General features: G+C 42.8%; 1 protein-coding gene across 3 annotated transcripts in view; it reads left to right on the forward strand.

Moving 5' to 3' along the window:
- LOC126276649 (probable glycoprotein hormone G-protein coupled receptor) overlaps window positions 1-15,711 on the forward strand; it is a 1,482,411-nt gene that overhangs the window by 550,247 nt on the left and 916,453 nt on the right. For 2 of the 3 annotated variants that reach the window (XM_049977293.1, XM_049977296.1), the window contains exon 1: window positions 9,524-9,648. The exons of the other annotated variant lie outside the window; for it this stretch is intronic. The gene's annotated coding sequence lies outside the window, so the exon portion shown is untranslated. Of the gene's footprint in view, window positions 1-9,523; window positions 9,649-15,711 lie in introns of those variants that run through there. 3 annotated transcript variants of the gene reach the window in all.

Consider the following 15,711-nt stretch of genomic DNA (forward strand, 5'->3'; position numbering starts at 1 on the left):
CACTGAACTTTAATTACCTTTCCAAAATTTTCCTTTGTTTCCTTTACAGCGTTCTAAATTTAGATTCAATAACTTCGGTGACGATGGATACAAGCCGGTCTCTTTCCCTTCTCAGCTATTGTTTCCCTTTCATGTTCTTTGATTCATAACTACAGTCTGGTTTCTGTACACATTGCGAATAATCATCTACTCCTAGAATTGTATCCCTATTCCCTCGTAATTTCAAAGAATGTACACCAATCAACAGGGCGAATTGTTTCTCTAATCTGCAAATGCTGTGAATGTAGTTCTACCTTCCCTTAATTTACCTTCTAATATACATTGTCTTTTTACTCAGGTGATTCATGTGAAAAGGTTTCCAACGTGATTAGGCCGCACGATGGGAATTAATAGACTGAACGCGGAATAATAGCTGGAACTAGGCACACAGGATACTCCGTTTCGAAAATCATTAGGGAATTCAATATTCCGCGATCCACAGTGTCAAAAGTGTGCCGAAATACCACATCTCAGGCATTACCTCTCACAACGGTCAACGCAGTCGTCGACGGCCTTCACTTAACGACCGAGGGCACCGGAGTTTGCGTAGAGTTGTCAGTGCTAACAGACAAGCAACACTGCGTGAAGCAAGCGTAGAAATCAGTGTGGGTCATATGACGTACGTATTTGTTAAGACACTGCGAAGAAATTTGGCATAAATGGGCTATGGCAGCAACGACCGACGCGAGTGCCTTTGCTAACAGGACGACATCACCTCTAGCGCCTCTCCTGGGCTCGAGACTATATTGTTTGAATCCTAGAAGACTGGAAAACCATGGCATGCACCATTCGAGTGTGGGACAGACTTCACGAGGCCATGGACCCAAGTTGTCAACAACAGACGAGGCCATGGACCCAAGTTGTCAACAAAGCACTGTGAAAGCTGTTAGTGGCTCCATAATGGTGTGGGATGTGTTTGTATAGAATGGACAGGGTCCTCCGGTCAAGGTGAACCAACCACTGACTGCAAATGGTTATTTTCGGCTATTTGGAGACCATTTACAGCCTTTCATGAACTTAATGTTCCCACACAACTATGCAATTTTAATGCATGACAATATGCCGAGTCACAACATTATGCACAATTTGAGCGAATGAGTTGGGCACCCAGTCGGTACGACATGAATTACAATTGAATAATCATCAGACATAATCCAGAGGTCAGTTTGTGCACAAAACCATGCACCGCCAACACTTTTTCTATAGAGGCGGCGTGCTCAGTACTTCTGCAGGAGACTCCCAGCGACTGGAACCCTCTCCACGTGGAGTTGCTGTATTGCGCCAGACAAAAGCAGGTCAGACACAATGTTTTTTTGAGTCATCAGTGTTCTGAATAGTTTGATTCACCCCGCCACGAATTCCTCTCCTGTGCTAATCTCTTCATCTCAGAGTAGCACTTACAACCTACGTCCTCAATTATTTGCTGGATGTGTTCCAATCTCTGTCTTCCTCTACAGTTTTTGCCCTTTCCAGCTCTCTCCAGTACCACAGAAGTCATTTCCTGATGTCTTAACAGACGTTCTACCATTCTGTGCCTTCTCCTTGTCAGTGTTTTCCACATATTAACCCCCTCATTCTTTACTTTATCAGTCCGTCTAATTTTTAACAGTCGTCTGTAGCGCCACATCTCAAATGTTTCGATTCTCTTCTGCTCTGGTTTTCCCACAGTCTACGTTTCACACCATACAATGATGTGTTCCAAAGTACATTCTCAGAAATTTCTTCCCCAAATTAAGGCCTATGTTTGATAATAGTGGAGGTCTCTTGGTCAGGGAGGCCCTTTTTGCCAATGCTTGTCTGCTCGCTCCGTCGGTCGTTGGTTATTTTGCTGCCTAGGTAGCAGAATTCCTTAACTTCCATCTACTTCGTGACCATCAGTCTTGATGTCAAATATCAGTCCGGAACCGCGCTGCTGCTACGGTCGCAGGTTCGAATCCCGCCTAGGGCATGGATGTGTTCAAAAACGGTTCAAATGCCTCTGAGCGCTATGGAACTTAAATTCTGAGGTGATCAGTCCCCTAGAACTTAGAATTACTTCTACCTAAATAACCTAAGGACATGACGCACATCCACGCCCGAGGCAGGATTCGAACCTGCGACCCTAGCGGTCGCGCGGTTCCAGACTGTAGCGCCTAGAACCGCTCGGCCATCCCGGCTGGCCATTGATGTGTGTGATGCACTTAGTTTAGTCAGGTTCAAGTAGTTCTAAGTCCAGGGGACTGGTGACCTCAGATGTTAAGTCCAATAGTGCTTACAGCCACTTGATCCATTTTTTTTTTTTGTCAAATATCTCACTGTTCTCATTTCTGATATTGGGAGTTACCCCGTGACTTTTGTCACCTCAGTGTAAACGGTTTATGGTTTGTATCTACATTATTATGTCACTTTTCAAGATGTTGTTAGGGCGCGCGATTCGTAGCATACATTATCTGAGCGCCCCTTCTTGTTTGGTCGATCTCGATATGGACATTTCTTATCAACATAAATGTACCATACTTAGTCGATCCAATCGTAGTATCTTATCAGTTTGCACACCCTCCAGGTTAGAGAACAGTTCTGTTTATCTATTGTTTTACTTGTTTCGTGTCATAACGCGTCGATGTTAGCAGCATTTTTTGAATTTTCTTTAAAGTCTTATAGATTAGACCTTCCCTATTCGATCCTTTCAACGTACATACCTCGTCATGAGCAAGAAGAGACAGTTTTATGCTCTTACTGTCGCAGATAGTCTTTTTCATGTTTTTTGATATTCGCCTGAAAAGTCACGTCCAAATGAATCAGCACTACAATAGTTTCTGACTACAGATGCGCTTCGTCAGAGAACGGTACACAGGCAGTGCCTCTGAACTGGATGTACCGGCAGCTACCCAAGAGCAGAGAGATTGCAGCGTGCTGGAGGCGAGCGTATTGTCCCACTGTTTAGGCAACTCGCCTCCTATCGGAGGTCGATGGCTGAACACAGCGGTATTACCAGTAAACGCCGCACAGTGGGGTGAGCGCTCCGCAGTCGGCAGCCTGCTGGCCTTAACTCTGGGCGGCGCTCTGTTGAAAAGCCAACTTGGTCAGCAGTAAGGCTAAGGCTGCTTGTTATCAGTAAGCAGCACCAGACATTATATCCTTAAATTAACAGTAATCCGCGATACAGCTTACATATAGGCGGCTTATGCATCATTAAAGAATATTTGTTATTATAAAGTTTTTCGTGTGAAAAACAATAGTCTTTTTCTCGTGAGACGTGTCTCGTATTCAACCATTGAACCCTAATGACGAAACGCATCTGCTAATCCGGATGCTGATCCTTTTAAGTTACTGAATATGTATACAATATTACGTCGGTATTTGGAGGGACGCAGAAATATTAACACAGAAGTACATAGTATTGATGTTCCACAATATTATTTATTTTATAGCTCGTTGTGAACCTCATATTGGCGTTTTAGGTTATCGTCAAAAAACTTAAGACTAAACTATTATCCCACACAAGAGCAGCGAGAGTTTGTACCTATGCACCCGCATCTCGTGGTCGTGCGGTAGCGTTCTCGCTTCCCACGCCCGGGTTCCTGGGTTCGATTCCCGGAGGGGTCAGGGATTTTCTCTGCCTCGTGATGGCTGGGTGTAATGTGATGTCCTTAGGTTAATTAGGTTTAAGTAGTTCTAAGTTCTAGGGGACTGATGACCATAGATGTTAAGTCCCATAGTGCTCAGAGCCATTTGAACCTTTTTTTTTTGTAGCTGTGCAAAGATGGTTTTTCCAAAGATACAATTCCACATCTGTACAAAAACACAAGCATAATGAATCTACATCTACATCGATACTCTGCAAATCTCATTTAAGTGCCTGGCAGAGGGTTCATCGAACCACCTTCACAATTCTCTATTGTTCCAGTCTCGTATAGCGAGCGGAAAGAACGAACACCTATATATTTCCGTACGAGCTCTGATTTCCCTTATTTAATCATGTTGATCGTTTCTCCCTATGTAGGTCGGTGCCAACAAAATATTTTTTGCATTCGGAGGAGAAAGTTGGTGATTGGAATTTCGTGAGAAGATGCCGCAGCAGCGAAGCACCTTTGTTTTAATGATGTCCACCCCAAATCCTGTATCATTTCAATGATACTCTCTCACCTATTTCCCGATAATACAAAACGTGCTGCCCTTCTTTAAACTTTTTCGATGTACTCCGTCCTTCCTATCTGGTAAGGATCCCACACCGCGTAGCAGTATTCTAAAAGAGGATGGAAAGCTTAGTGTAAATGTAGGCAGTCTCCTTAGTAGATCTGTTACATTTTCTAAGCGCCCTGCCAATAAAACGCAGTCTTTGGTTAGCCTTCCCCAAACATTTTCTGCGTGTTCCTTCCAATTTAAGTTGTTCGTAGATGTAATTCATAGGTATTTAGTTGAATTTACGGCCTTTAGATTTGATTGATTTATCGTGTAACCGAAGTGTAACTGATTCCTTTTAGCATTGATGTGGATGACTTCAAACTTTTCGTTATTTAGGGTCAATTGCCAATTGTCGCACTATACAGATATCTTTTCTAAATTGTTTTGCAATTTGTTTTGATCTTCTGATGACTTTATTAATCGATAAACGACAGTGTCATCTGTAAACAACCTAAGAGGGATGCTCAGATTGTCTCCCAAATCGTTTATAGGAACAGCAAAGGGCATATAACACAACCTTGGCGAACACAAGAAATCGTTTGACTCGATGACTTTCCGTCAATTATTACGAACTGTGACCTCTCTGACAGGAAGTCAGGAAAACAGTCACATTGTAAGTTGTCTGTTTAGGTTTTTATATTGGTAACGCCATGTATGAAAGTCACTGGCTGTGCTGTGTACAGTCTGTGGCTGGTTGGCATTGTTGTAATACTCGCCATTGTAGTGTTGGGCAGATGGATGTGAACAGCACGTAGCGTTGCGCAGTTGGAGGTGAGCCGCCAGCAGTGGTGGATGTGGGGAGAGAAATGGCGGAGTTTTGAAATTTGTAAGACTGGATGCCATGAACTGCTATATATATTATGACTTTTGAACACTTCTTTGTTCTCTATCAAAATCTTTCATTTGCTAACTATGCCTTTCAGCAGTTAGTGCCTTCAGTAGTTAGAATCTTTTATTTAGCTGGCAGTAGTGGCACTCGCTGTATTGCAGTAGTTCGAGTAACGAAGATTTTTGTGAGGTAACTGATTTGTGAAAGGTATAGGTTAATGTTAGTCAGGGCCATTCTTTTGTAGGGATTATTGAAAGTCAGATTGCGTTGCGCTAAAAACATTGTGTGTCAGTTTAGCGTTGATCAGAATAGGTAAAGAGCGAAATGGCTGCGTGCAATTAGTTCTGCTCAGCTGTTTGAAAATCAAATAATGTAAGAGGTTTATCAGCACAGTAATTCAATAATTTTTCCAAGGGGACGTTTCAACATAACCGAGACGACATTTCATAAGTATGCAATTTCACTACAAACCAATCGCGTGGTACAGCGTCAAAAGCCTTCCGGAAATCCAGAAATACGGAATCAATCTGAAATCCCTTACCAACAGCACTCAACGCTTCATGCAAGTAAAGAGCTAGTTCTGTTTCACAAGAATGATTTTTGTAGAGGGAGACAGAGATTGGAACACTTCCGGCATACAATTGAGGAACTAGGTTGCAAGTGCTACTCCGACATGAAGGGGTTGACACAGGAGAGGAATTAGTGACAAACCAGTCAGAAGACACAGACACACACACACACACACACACACACACACACACACACACACACACAAACACACACACGAGCTTCCCAGCGAAACTTCTGCAGCGCATTCGAAACACCCTGCCAACGAAATTCTGTCTCACATGTTGCCAGTGTTGTTCCGACTAAGCTGCAGAAGTTTCGGTGCGAAGCCCTTACACACCCTACATACAGTCCCGACCCCTCCCCATATTTTTGGAGCCCTGAAGAAAGACATTCGTGCCCCTCGATTTGCGTCGGACGAAGAGCTGCATGCCTGGGTACAGTCAAGGTTCCGTAGACAGCCGCAAACATTTCCCGTTAAGGCACTGACCGTCTTGTCTCATAGTGGAATAAATATATTAACGGCTAAGGCGATTACTTTTGAAATAATGAACTGTTTACTTATTTTTTTCATCTGTCTCGTTTCTATATGACACCCCCTTATACACTGAAGCGCACAAAGAAGCTGGTATAGGTACGCATATTCAAATACAGCGATATGTAAACAGACAGAATACGGCGCTACTGTGAGTTTGAACGTGGTGTTATAGTCGACGCACGAGGTACGGGACACAGCATCTCCGAGGTAGCGATGAAATGGGGATTTTCCCGTAGGGGCATTTCACGAGTGTACCGTGACTCTCAGGAAGGAATCCGGTAAAACATCGAATCTCCGGCATCGCTGCGGCCGGAAGAAAATACTGCAAAAACGAGACCAACGACGACTGAAGAGAATCGTTCAACGTGACAGAAGTGCAACGCTTTCCCAAATTGCTGCAGATTTCAATGTTGGGTCATCAACAACTGTTAGCGTGTAACCATTCAATGCAACATCATTGACATGGGCTTTCGGAGCTGAAGATCCTTTCGTTTACCCTTAATGACTGCACGACAATAAGTTTTATGACCCACTTGGGTCCGTCAACACCGACTTTGGGCTGTTGATGGCTGGAAACGTGTCGACTGGTCGGACGAGTCGCGTTTCAAGTTGTATCGAGCGGGTGGGCGTGTACTGGTATTGAGACAACCTTATGAATCCATTGTCCCTGCATGTCAGCAGGCGACTGTACAAGCTGTTGGAGGCTCTGCAATGGTGTGGGGCGTGTGCAGTTGGAGTTGTATCGGACTCCTGATACGTCTAGATATTAGTCTGATAGGTGACACATAGGTAAGCATCTTGTCTGATCACTTGCATCCATTCATGTCCATTGCGCATTTCGACGGACTCGGGTAATTCCAGTAGGGAAATGGGACATCCCACACGTTCAGAATTGCTACGGAGTGGCTCCAGAAACACACTTCCGAATATAAACACTACTGCTGGAACTGCCCCAGATATGAACATTATTGAGCATATCTGGGACGCCTTGGAACGTGCTGTTCAGAAGAACTCTCCACCCCGTCGTATTCTTGCGGATTTATGGACAGCCTATCAGGATTCAGGGTGTCAATTCTCTCCAGCACTACTTCAGACGTTAGTCGATTCCATGCTACGTCGACTTGTGGCACTTCTGCATGCTCGCGGGGGCCCTTAGCGATATTAGGCAGGTGTACCAGCTTAAATGGATCTTCTATGTATATTTGTTGAATGTAGATGAGTGTAATGGGTGTATGTACTCGTATAGTGGGATGGTACGTTTCTGTTATATGATAACAGCACCCAAGGTACCTTCGGGCTTACATTCCCTCCGACGGGCGGTTCTACATCTACATCTACACCCATACTCCGGCAGCCACCTGACGGTGCGTGGCGGAGGGTACCTTGAGTGCCTCTATCGGTTCTCCCTTCTATTTCAGTCTCGCATTGTTCGTGGAAAGAAGGACTGTAGGTATGATTCTGTGTGGGCTCTAATCTCTCTGATTTTATCCTCATGGTCTCTTCGAGAAATATACGTAGGAGGGATCAATATACCGCTTGACTCTTCGGTGAAGGTATGTTCTCGAAACTTTAACAAAAGCCCGTACCGAGCTACTGAGCGTCTCTCCTGCAGAGTCTTCCACTGGAGTTTATCTGTCATCTCCATAATGCTTTCGCGATTACTAAATGATCCTGTAACGAAGCGCTCTGCTGTCCGTTGGATCTTCTCTATCTCTTCTATCAACCCTATCTGGTACGGATCCCGCACTGCTGAGCAGTATTCAAGCAGTGGGCGAACAAGCGTACTGTAACCTACTTCCTTTGTTTTCGGATTGCATTTCTTTAGGGTTCTTCCAATGAATCTCAGTCTGGCATCTGCTTTACCGACGATCAACTTTATATGATCATTCCATTTTAAATCACCCCTAATGCGCACTCCCAGATAATTGATGGAATTAACTGCTTCCAGTTGCTGACCTGCTATTTTGTAGCTAAATGATAAGGGATCTATCTTTCTATGTATTCGCAGCACATTGCAGTTGTCTACACTGAGACTGAATTGCCATCCCTGCACCATGCGTCAGTTCGCTGCAGATCCTCCTGCATTTCAGTACAATTTTCCATTGTTACAAACTCTCGATACACCACAGCATCTGCAAAAAGCCTCAGTGAACTTCCGGTGTCATCCACAAGGTCGTTTATGTATATTGTGAATAGCAACGGTCCTATGACACTCCCCTGAGGCAGACCTGAAATCACTCTTACTTCGGAAGACGTCTCTCCATTGAGAATGACATGCTGCGTTCTGTTATCTAGGAACTCTTCAATCCAATCACGCAATTGGTCTGATAGTCCATATGCTCTTACTTTGTTCATTAAGCGACTGTGGGGAACTGCATCGAAGCCTTGCGGAAGTCAAGAAACACGGCATCTTCCTGTGAACCCGTGTCTATGGCCCTCTGAGTCTCGTGGACGAATAGCGCAAGCTGGGTTTCACACGACCGCCTTTTTCGAAGCCCATGCTGATTCCTACAGAGTAGATTTCTAGTCTCCAGAAAAGTCATTTTACTCGAATATAATACGTGTTCCAATATTCTACAACTGATTGACATTAGAGATATAGGTCTATAGTTCTGCACTTCTGTTCGACGTCCCTTTTTGCAAACGGGGATGACCTGTGCCCTTTTCCAATCCTGTAGAACGCTACGCTCTTCTAGAGACCCCTGCAAGAAAGGGGGCAAGTTCCTTCGCGTACTCTGTGTAAAATCGAACCGGTATCCCATCAGGTCCAGCGGCCTTTCCTCTTTTGAGCGATTTTAATTGTTTCTCTATCCCTGTGCCGTCTATTTCGATATCTACCATTTTGTCATCAGTGCAACAATCTAGAGAAGGAACTACAGTGCAGTCTTCCTCTGTGAAACAGCTTTGGAAGAAGACATTTAGTATTTCGGCCTTTAGTCTGTCATCCTCTGTTTCAGTACCATTTTGGTCACAGGGTGTCTGGACATTTTACCACCGACTCGAGCACCATCGCACTGAACCTCTACGGAGACGGATTTCGACCGGTAAAAGAGTTTCTCGGCAACGTACAGAGCCAGAAACAAAACGTTCTCGTATCCAATTTTTCATATGACAGAGAAATACGAAGGGCTGAAAGAAGGCGTGGTGGTGATCATTCTTTAAATCCCCCTGGAGAGTGAAGCCAGGAACGCCAGCAGTCCACGGCGGGTTTTAATTCTCGGTGTGAAGTTGGGGGCCGTGATGTCAGCCCTGAGTGCCCTGACGGCGTGTCGATTAGCAGGTGTGTCGGAGCCGGCGCAAGCCCCGACCGCCGGCTGTGCAGTTATCGCCTGCCAGGGGCGGAGGACCGCCGCCGCTGCCTCCGTCTGCGTCGTCTGTGGGACGGCGTCCGCGCCGCTCTGCTCAGTGGGCGCACGGCCGCGACGCGCAGCGCCACGCACGGCCGAATCCGCTCCCCGCACGCACATCGCGCTGCCTCAGTCACCGGTAAAGGGTACCAGACAAACAACAGGTAACAATACACTTCACTGGCCTATTCAAACACGATACGTCTGCGTAAACTATCCTGTTTTGTTCATTTACAGTTTTAATATCATAGTGATAAGGATCTATCCGATCTGTCTCGAGTGCGCTCGTTTACAACTTATTTTTCAGTTATTTGTAATCCCTTTATTCTCCATTCCTGAGAAACTAGAGCAAGGCAATGTGAGCGCACCAAGTTGTCTTGACCCTGTGATCGCTCGCGCCTATTGTTATCACGTCATAACTCCCGTGTTAGATCACTCGTAACGAAGAAACCTTTTTTTCTTTTTGCTGTGTAAGTTTCATACAAAGATACGTTTAACAAGTAAATTACTTCTTTATCCTCACTAACACATTATAAGTACGTATAAACATAAAATGAAACGCATACATTACATGATAATATTTTAATATGCCCCCCCAGTTTATAATTACCATCACAACAACAAACAGCATTTCGAATTAACTATAATAAGTGAGTAACTAGCATTAACTTCACATCCCTTTTACTAACTTCAGCCTGATCCACCTTCTTGTGACATACACATGTAGCGAATACGTATACTCGCTGCTATATGTTCTTTACAAATCGCACTGAAACGAAAGTGCCAGCGATACAGTGCTTGTGTATTTTACAGTGTGATCAATTATAGTGTCTGGAAAAATAGTTTCTAGCAATCCAGAACCGTTTTCGAATAGTTTTCTTTCCCCTTTACACCTGTGTCACAATATTCTGGCACCTATCAAATGCGTTCGCGCTCGCGTACAATAGTCTGACGAATAGTTTCTACTGGAGGGCCTTTATGCTTGAAGAATTTTGTCGTTCAGTCTCTGCCTTGATACATATTACGATTTGCAGAATGTGGGGCAACTACAGACGCATTTTCAGAATCGCTCTGACACTGATCTGTTGCAGTGTCGATCTCTTCATTCTGAGACTGTGCGTTATTATCTGAAGGCAAGGCCCTCTATATAGATATTCTCGTTTAGGGGTTCGTCTAGCCACATAAATAGCTATTTGTCTGACATCGCCCCCTTCCGGTAAAGTGATATATACTTCCCCACGTTCAAAAATAAATAAATAAATGGTTCAAATTGCTCTGAGCACTATGGGACTCAACTGCTTTGCTCATCAGTACCCTAGAGCTTAGAACTACTTAAACCTAACTAACCTAAGGACATCACACACATCCATGCCCGAGGCAGGATTCGAACCTGCGGCCGTAGCAATCGCACGGTTCCGGACTGCGCGCCTAGAACCGCGAGACCACCGCGGCCGGCTACTTCCACATGTAACAGCCCGTATTATGTACTCAGAATACGCAACTGTGCCATTCAATCTGCTGAATAACAGTATCTACTTTGCTCATAAAAGACGTAATATACGCGAAATACTTCCAGTAGAGCCGGCCAGTGTGGCCGAGTGGTTCTAGGCGCTTCAGTCTAGAAGCGAATCCTGCCTCGGCCATGAATTAGTGCCATGTCCTTAGGTTAGTTAGGTTCAAGTAATTCTAAGTTCAGATGTTAAGTCCCATAGTGCTCGGAGACATTTGAACCATTTTTGAACTTCCAGTAGAAAAAAAAATTAACCTAGTCGCTCGTTAGTACCACACAGAAACACTGACACAGAAGCAAGCCGGTCTCACAGGAATTCACAAGAAATTGGTTCGTAATAACTATCGATTAAGAAAAAATCTAACGATGCGTACAGTTTCAAAAATGCCGATTCTAGCAGGCTTTATTTATAAGCCTACCGGCGTACTGCAGGTAGAGATCATAAAGAAAGCATAGCTAGATCAACATTTCAGTGTGTGTAAACTATATTAAAACATATCAGTAAAATCATGACAGTTAAATTTTTTCTCAGGCTTTAGTGATCGCGGATTAAAAACTGTACTTACTGAGTAATGATTTTCTATGTAGGAAAGTGTGCAAACAACCTGAATAACTGGTAGATCGGGACCGAGCTTGAGTAATTCAAGGGAGAAGCGAACCATTCTAGCTGAGAGGTCCTGTGTTTCTTCTGCATGGATTGATGAAGGTATATTGTTGTCGCAGTGACTAACGACTCCGTTTCACCAGTAGTGCATATTATTATTGTTCAGCACGGTAATGGAAGATCTGTACTGGTTTGTGCCAACTACCTGCTCATGGTAAAATTTTATAATGGTGAGCTCCACGCCGGCCGGGGTGGCCGAGCAGTTCTAGGCGCTACAGTCTGGAACCGCGCGACCGCTGCGGTCGCAGGTTCGAATCCTGCCTCGGGCATCGATGTGTGTGATGTCCTTAGGTTAATTAGGTTTAAGTAGTTCTAAGTTCTAGGGGACTGATGACCTCAGCAGTTAAGTCCCATAGTGCTCAGAGCCATTTGAACCTTTTTTTGAGCTTCACCACATCCAAGTCGAGTTCTGCCGAATCGTTGTTCTCCTTTCATAGTGCGCCACAAAATTCGTTATTTAAGGATTTACCGTGTGACACAAACATATCCTCACCTTTTTATGATGCCGCGCGGGGTAGCCTCGCTGTCTGAGCGTCTTGTCACGGTCCGTGCGGCTTTCCCCCGTCGGGGGTTCGCGTCCTCCCTCGGGCATAGGTGTGTGTGTTATCCTTAGCATACGTTCGTTTAAGTTAGATATAGTAGTTCGTCAGCTTAGGAACCGATGACCTCAGCAGTTTGGTCGCATAAGACCTTACCACAAATCTCCACTTTTTTTCCTATTTATGTTTTTTGTCAATCCGAGGATAAGAATACGTTGCAAGGATCAAGTGCCAGTATAAAAGAGCAGAGAAATGTGCTAATGAAAAGAAATTTCATAAGTTCGTGTAAGACACATTAGAGGCAGGTTAAAATTTTGTACCTGAGATTCGTAGGAATATATATATTTTTTAAATGTCATTGTGATTGCCCACGACTGTCAAAACTACTTGTTCACAAAATTCGCTGTTGGAATTGTAAAACTGGGCGTTGTGAAACTATATGTAGTAATGTTTTTTATTGTATGACTACCATATGAATAGCATTTAGCGAATATAACCCTCTATTAATGCTTTATTTTTACAACTTCGCGGTACTCCACTTGATTATGGCAGCACGGTCGAAAATGCTGTAGTCGATTTAATGCTACATAGTCCTTGTAGTCAAAGGATACTGTGATGTCCGTTAAACATTTGGAGGAAGAAAGAAGTACTTTACGGGTGTTACTGTTATCAGCGTTGGAGCAAGGAATTTGTTTTGTCGACACTGACGTCATTATATACGCAGCAGTAGCTGTTTTGGAAGGGAGGCCTGTTCGGAGAAGCGAAGGTGGTAATCGCCTGAAGTGCCTAAGGAAACGAACTCAGGATTACCAGAGTGCTTTTCACCGAAGCTCCTACAGAGTTAGATGCTGGCGTTGTAGCCACTGTGAAAGTTGGCATTTATAACGTATTAAGTCTTCACCAGCTGTCATTGATTTCAAACACTATGAGCGACGTACTCGGCATTAACTGAGTTAATCCCGGGTAATGTGACACGTTTCTACATTTTAAGACTGGAGAATACCTCTTGCTTCTGCACATCCGCTATTTTAAGGTTTGCTCTTGACGCATAGGTCCATCCTTGTTCCAATCATCTGACAAAGTACTAACAGTTTTTTTAAAAAAAATAACGAGGGAAAATATTATAATTACTGACGATAATTCCGTCCAACTTGAGTTAGAAGAAAAACCATAACTGTATGTTACTAAAAGTACTCAAGGTAAGATTATATGAGTCATGATCTTCATTATGAATATTTGTTCGATGCGATGGCACTGAGGGAAGAAAAGAGTGCATTTTACTGAATATTTCTGCCCCAATTTGTACCTGCACAAATTGTAATGTAACCCATTTTCCTCTCATGCTTTTGAATACTTTCAACAATAGTAACACGTAACATTAGTAGAGGTACTTTTGTGTCCACCGTTGTAATACAATCAACCGATGGAAAAAGCCACAGTGTGTGGCATATTGTCAACTTTACAATTAAGAAAGCTGAGCAGTATTAACTGGTTTAGAGGACGACTGTTACGCAAGCGATGTAGTCTATCGGGACAGAAAACGAAGCAACTGCGTCTGAGTTTATTGTGAAATCGCAACTCAAGACAGTTTACGATGATGCAAGTCTTTCAGATGCGGTGATTGTATCCGCATAGGGTAGGAATTATGTGTATCCGCATAGCCAAACAACCACCACAAACTTATCCGAAATACGTTGTTGGTGCTCTACAAAACGAGTGGCATAAGATAATCGAACGATTTTTTTATATCCTGTCCATATAATGAATTATCTTGCTTTTCGGTCAGATGAGTGGGCAGCTTTCTTTTCTTTCGAACTGAAGTATGTTCAGGTCAGTAACACTCAATTCACTTCTTTCTTCACGACTAGTACGGAATCGACATTTCTGTGTACTTTCTGTATCATTTTTGGAACATTCTGCTGGGATAATACAAAAGTGTACGATTTGAGACATGAACAACGTGTTACTCTCAGGTATTTCATCAGTGTAATCGGGTACATCCAAGGGAACAAATGAGAGAAATCCATTATGAAAAAGTAACACTAAATATTGTCAGTGATGAAAACACGTAATACTCCAGTTGTTTTGAGAATTTATGAGAAATTGTAGCTTAGAAGAAACTATGAGCCATTATTTCAAGAACATGTTTAACTTTTTCCTAGAACTACGCGACTAGTTACATTTCAACACCTTTACAACGCCATTTTGCGTATCATAAAAGATTCTTATCGCCAATCTTATAAATTCTATGCACTAAACTTGTAATCAGCTTCCGGATGCCGATTAGACTCTCTGAAACTTTTTCATCATTTAATGACATATAACACCAGAAACTAATGGAAGTCTAACGTTTCAGGTCTGTAACATATGGACAGAAATCACAAAAACTCCTATATTGCAGTAGATCGTTATAACTACTATGTACTGTACCAAACTTTAATACTATCTAATTGTATTTAACATTTTATCATTGTTGCTTCTTATACTATCATAACGCAGTATTGCCTGTAATAATGTTATTTTATTTTGCTATCGATTCCGGTTCTAAACCATTATCAACGGCGGCTGTACAACATACAAAAACGGACAATGCGACAAACAGTGAGAAAAACAGAAAAAACACTAAATCGATCAAAATACTCACGGAAATTATAAATATTACAGATGTATCACATGTCATACATGCTTTAACATAAGTTATTACAGGAGACCGTAATTGGCAAGATAACATAAAATCAAAAATTTTATTTTCATCTCATTACAATTTTTGATTTTCTGTTATCTTGGCAATCATAGTTCCTGTGGTAACTTATGTTGAAGCATGTATGACATGTGATACGTCTGTGGTAATTTTCGTGACTATTCTGATCGATTTAAATTTTTTTGTTTTTCTTATTTCGTTTGGCATTGCCACATTGTCCATTTTTGTATGTTGTACAGCTGCCGTTGATGATGGTTTAGAACCGAAACCGCTGACAAAATAAAATCACATTATTACAGACAGCACAGTGTTAAACATTTCTTGAAATTCATACATGCTGTTAACCATTGCCTAACCAAGAAGTTTTCTAACACTATCTGTTGACTCCTTAACTCCTACAACACATATGCAAATGCCTAAATTTTTAATTCTGTTTATAGTATGTGACATATAACTATACTATTTACTATAATAGTGTGGTACACTATGATACTACGTATTTTTTCTTGGAAATTTCAATACTCACTTTGTGATATCGCTAACCGTTGTCCTCCCATCCTTCGCCTCTCTCTCTCTCTCTCTCTCTCTCTCTCTCTCTCTCTCCCTCTCTCTCTCTCTCTCTGTCTATCTCTCTCTCTCTCTCTCTCTCTCTGTATCTATCTCTATCTCTATCTCTCTCCCCCCTTCCCTCATGCAGCCCCCCTCCTCCCCCCCCCCCCCCACACACAATACAACTCTCAGAAATAGAGATAAAAGACATTGTAAATTAGACCATTTAACAAGATTTGAAAAGCAATCCTTAATTATTTAAAT

The sequence above is a fragment of the Schistocerca gregaria genome, chromosome 1 (assembly GCF_023897955.1).
Source record: "Schistocerca gregaria isolate iqSchGreg1 chromosome 1, iqSchGreg1.2, whole genome shotgun sequence".
Lineage (NCBI taxonomy): Eukaryota > Metazoa > Arthropoda > Insecta > Orthoptera > Acrididae > Schistocerca > Schistocerca gregaria.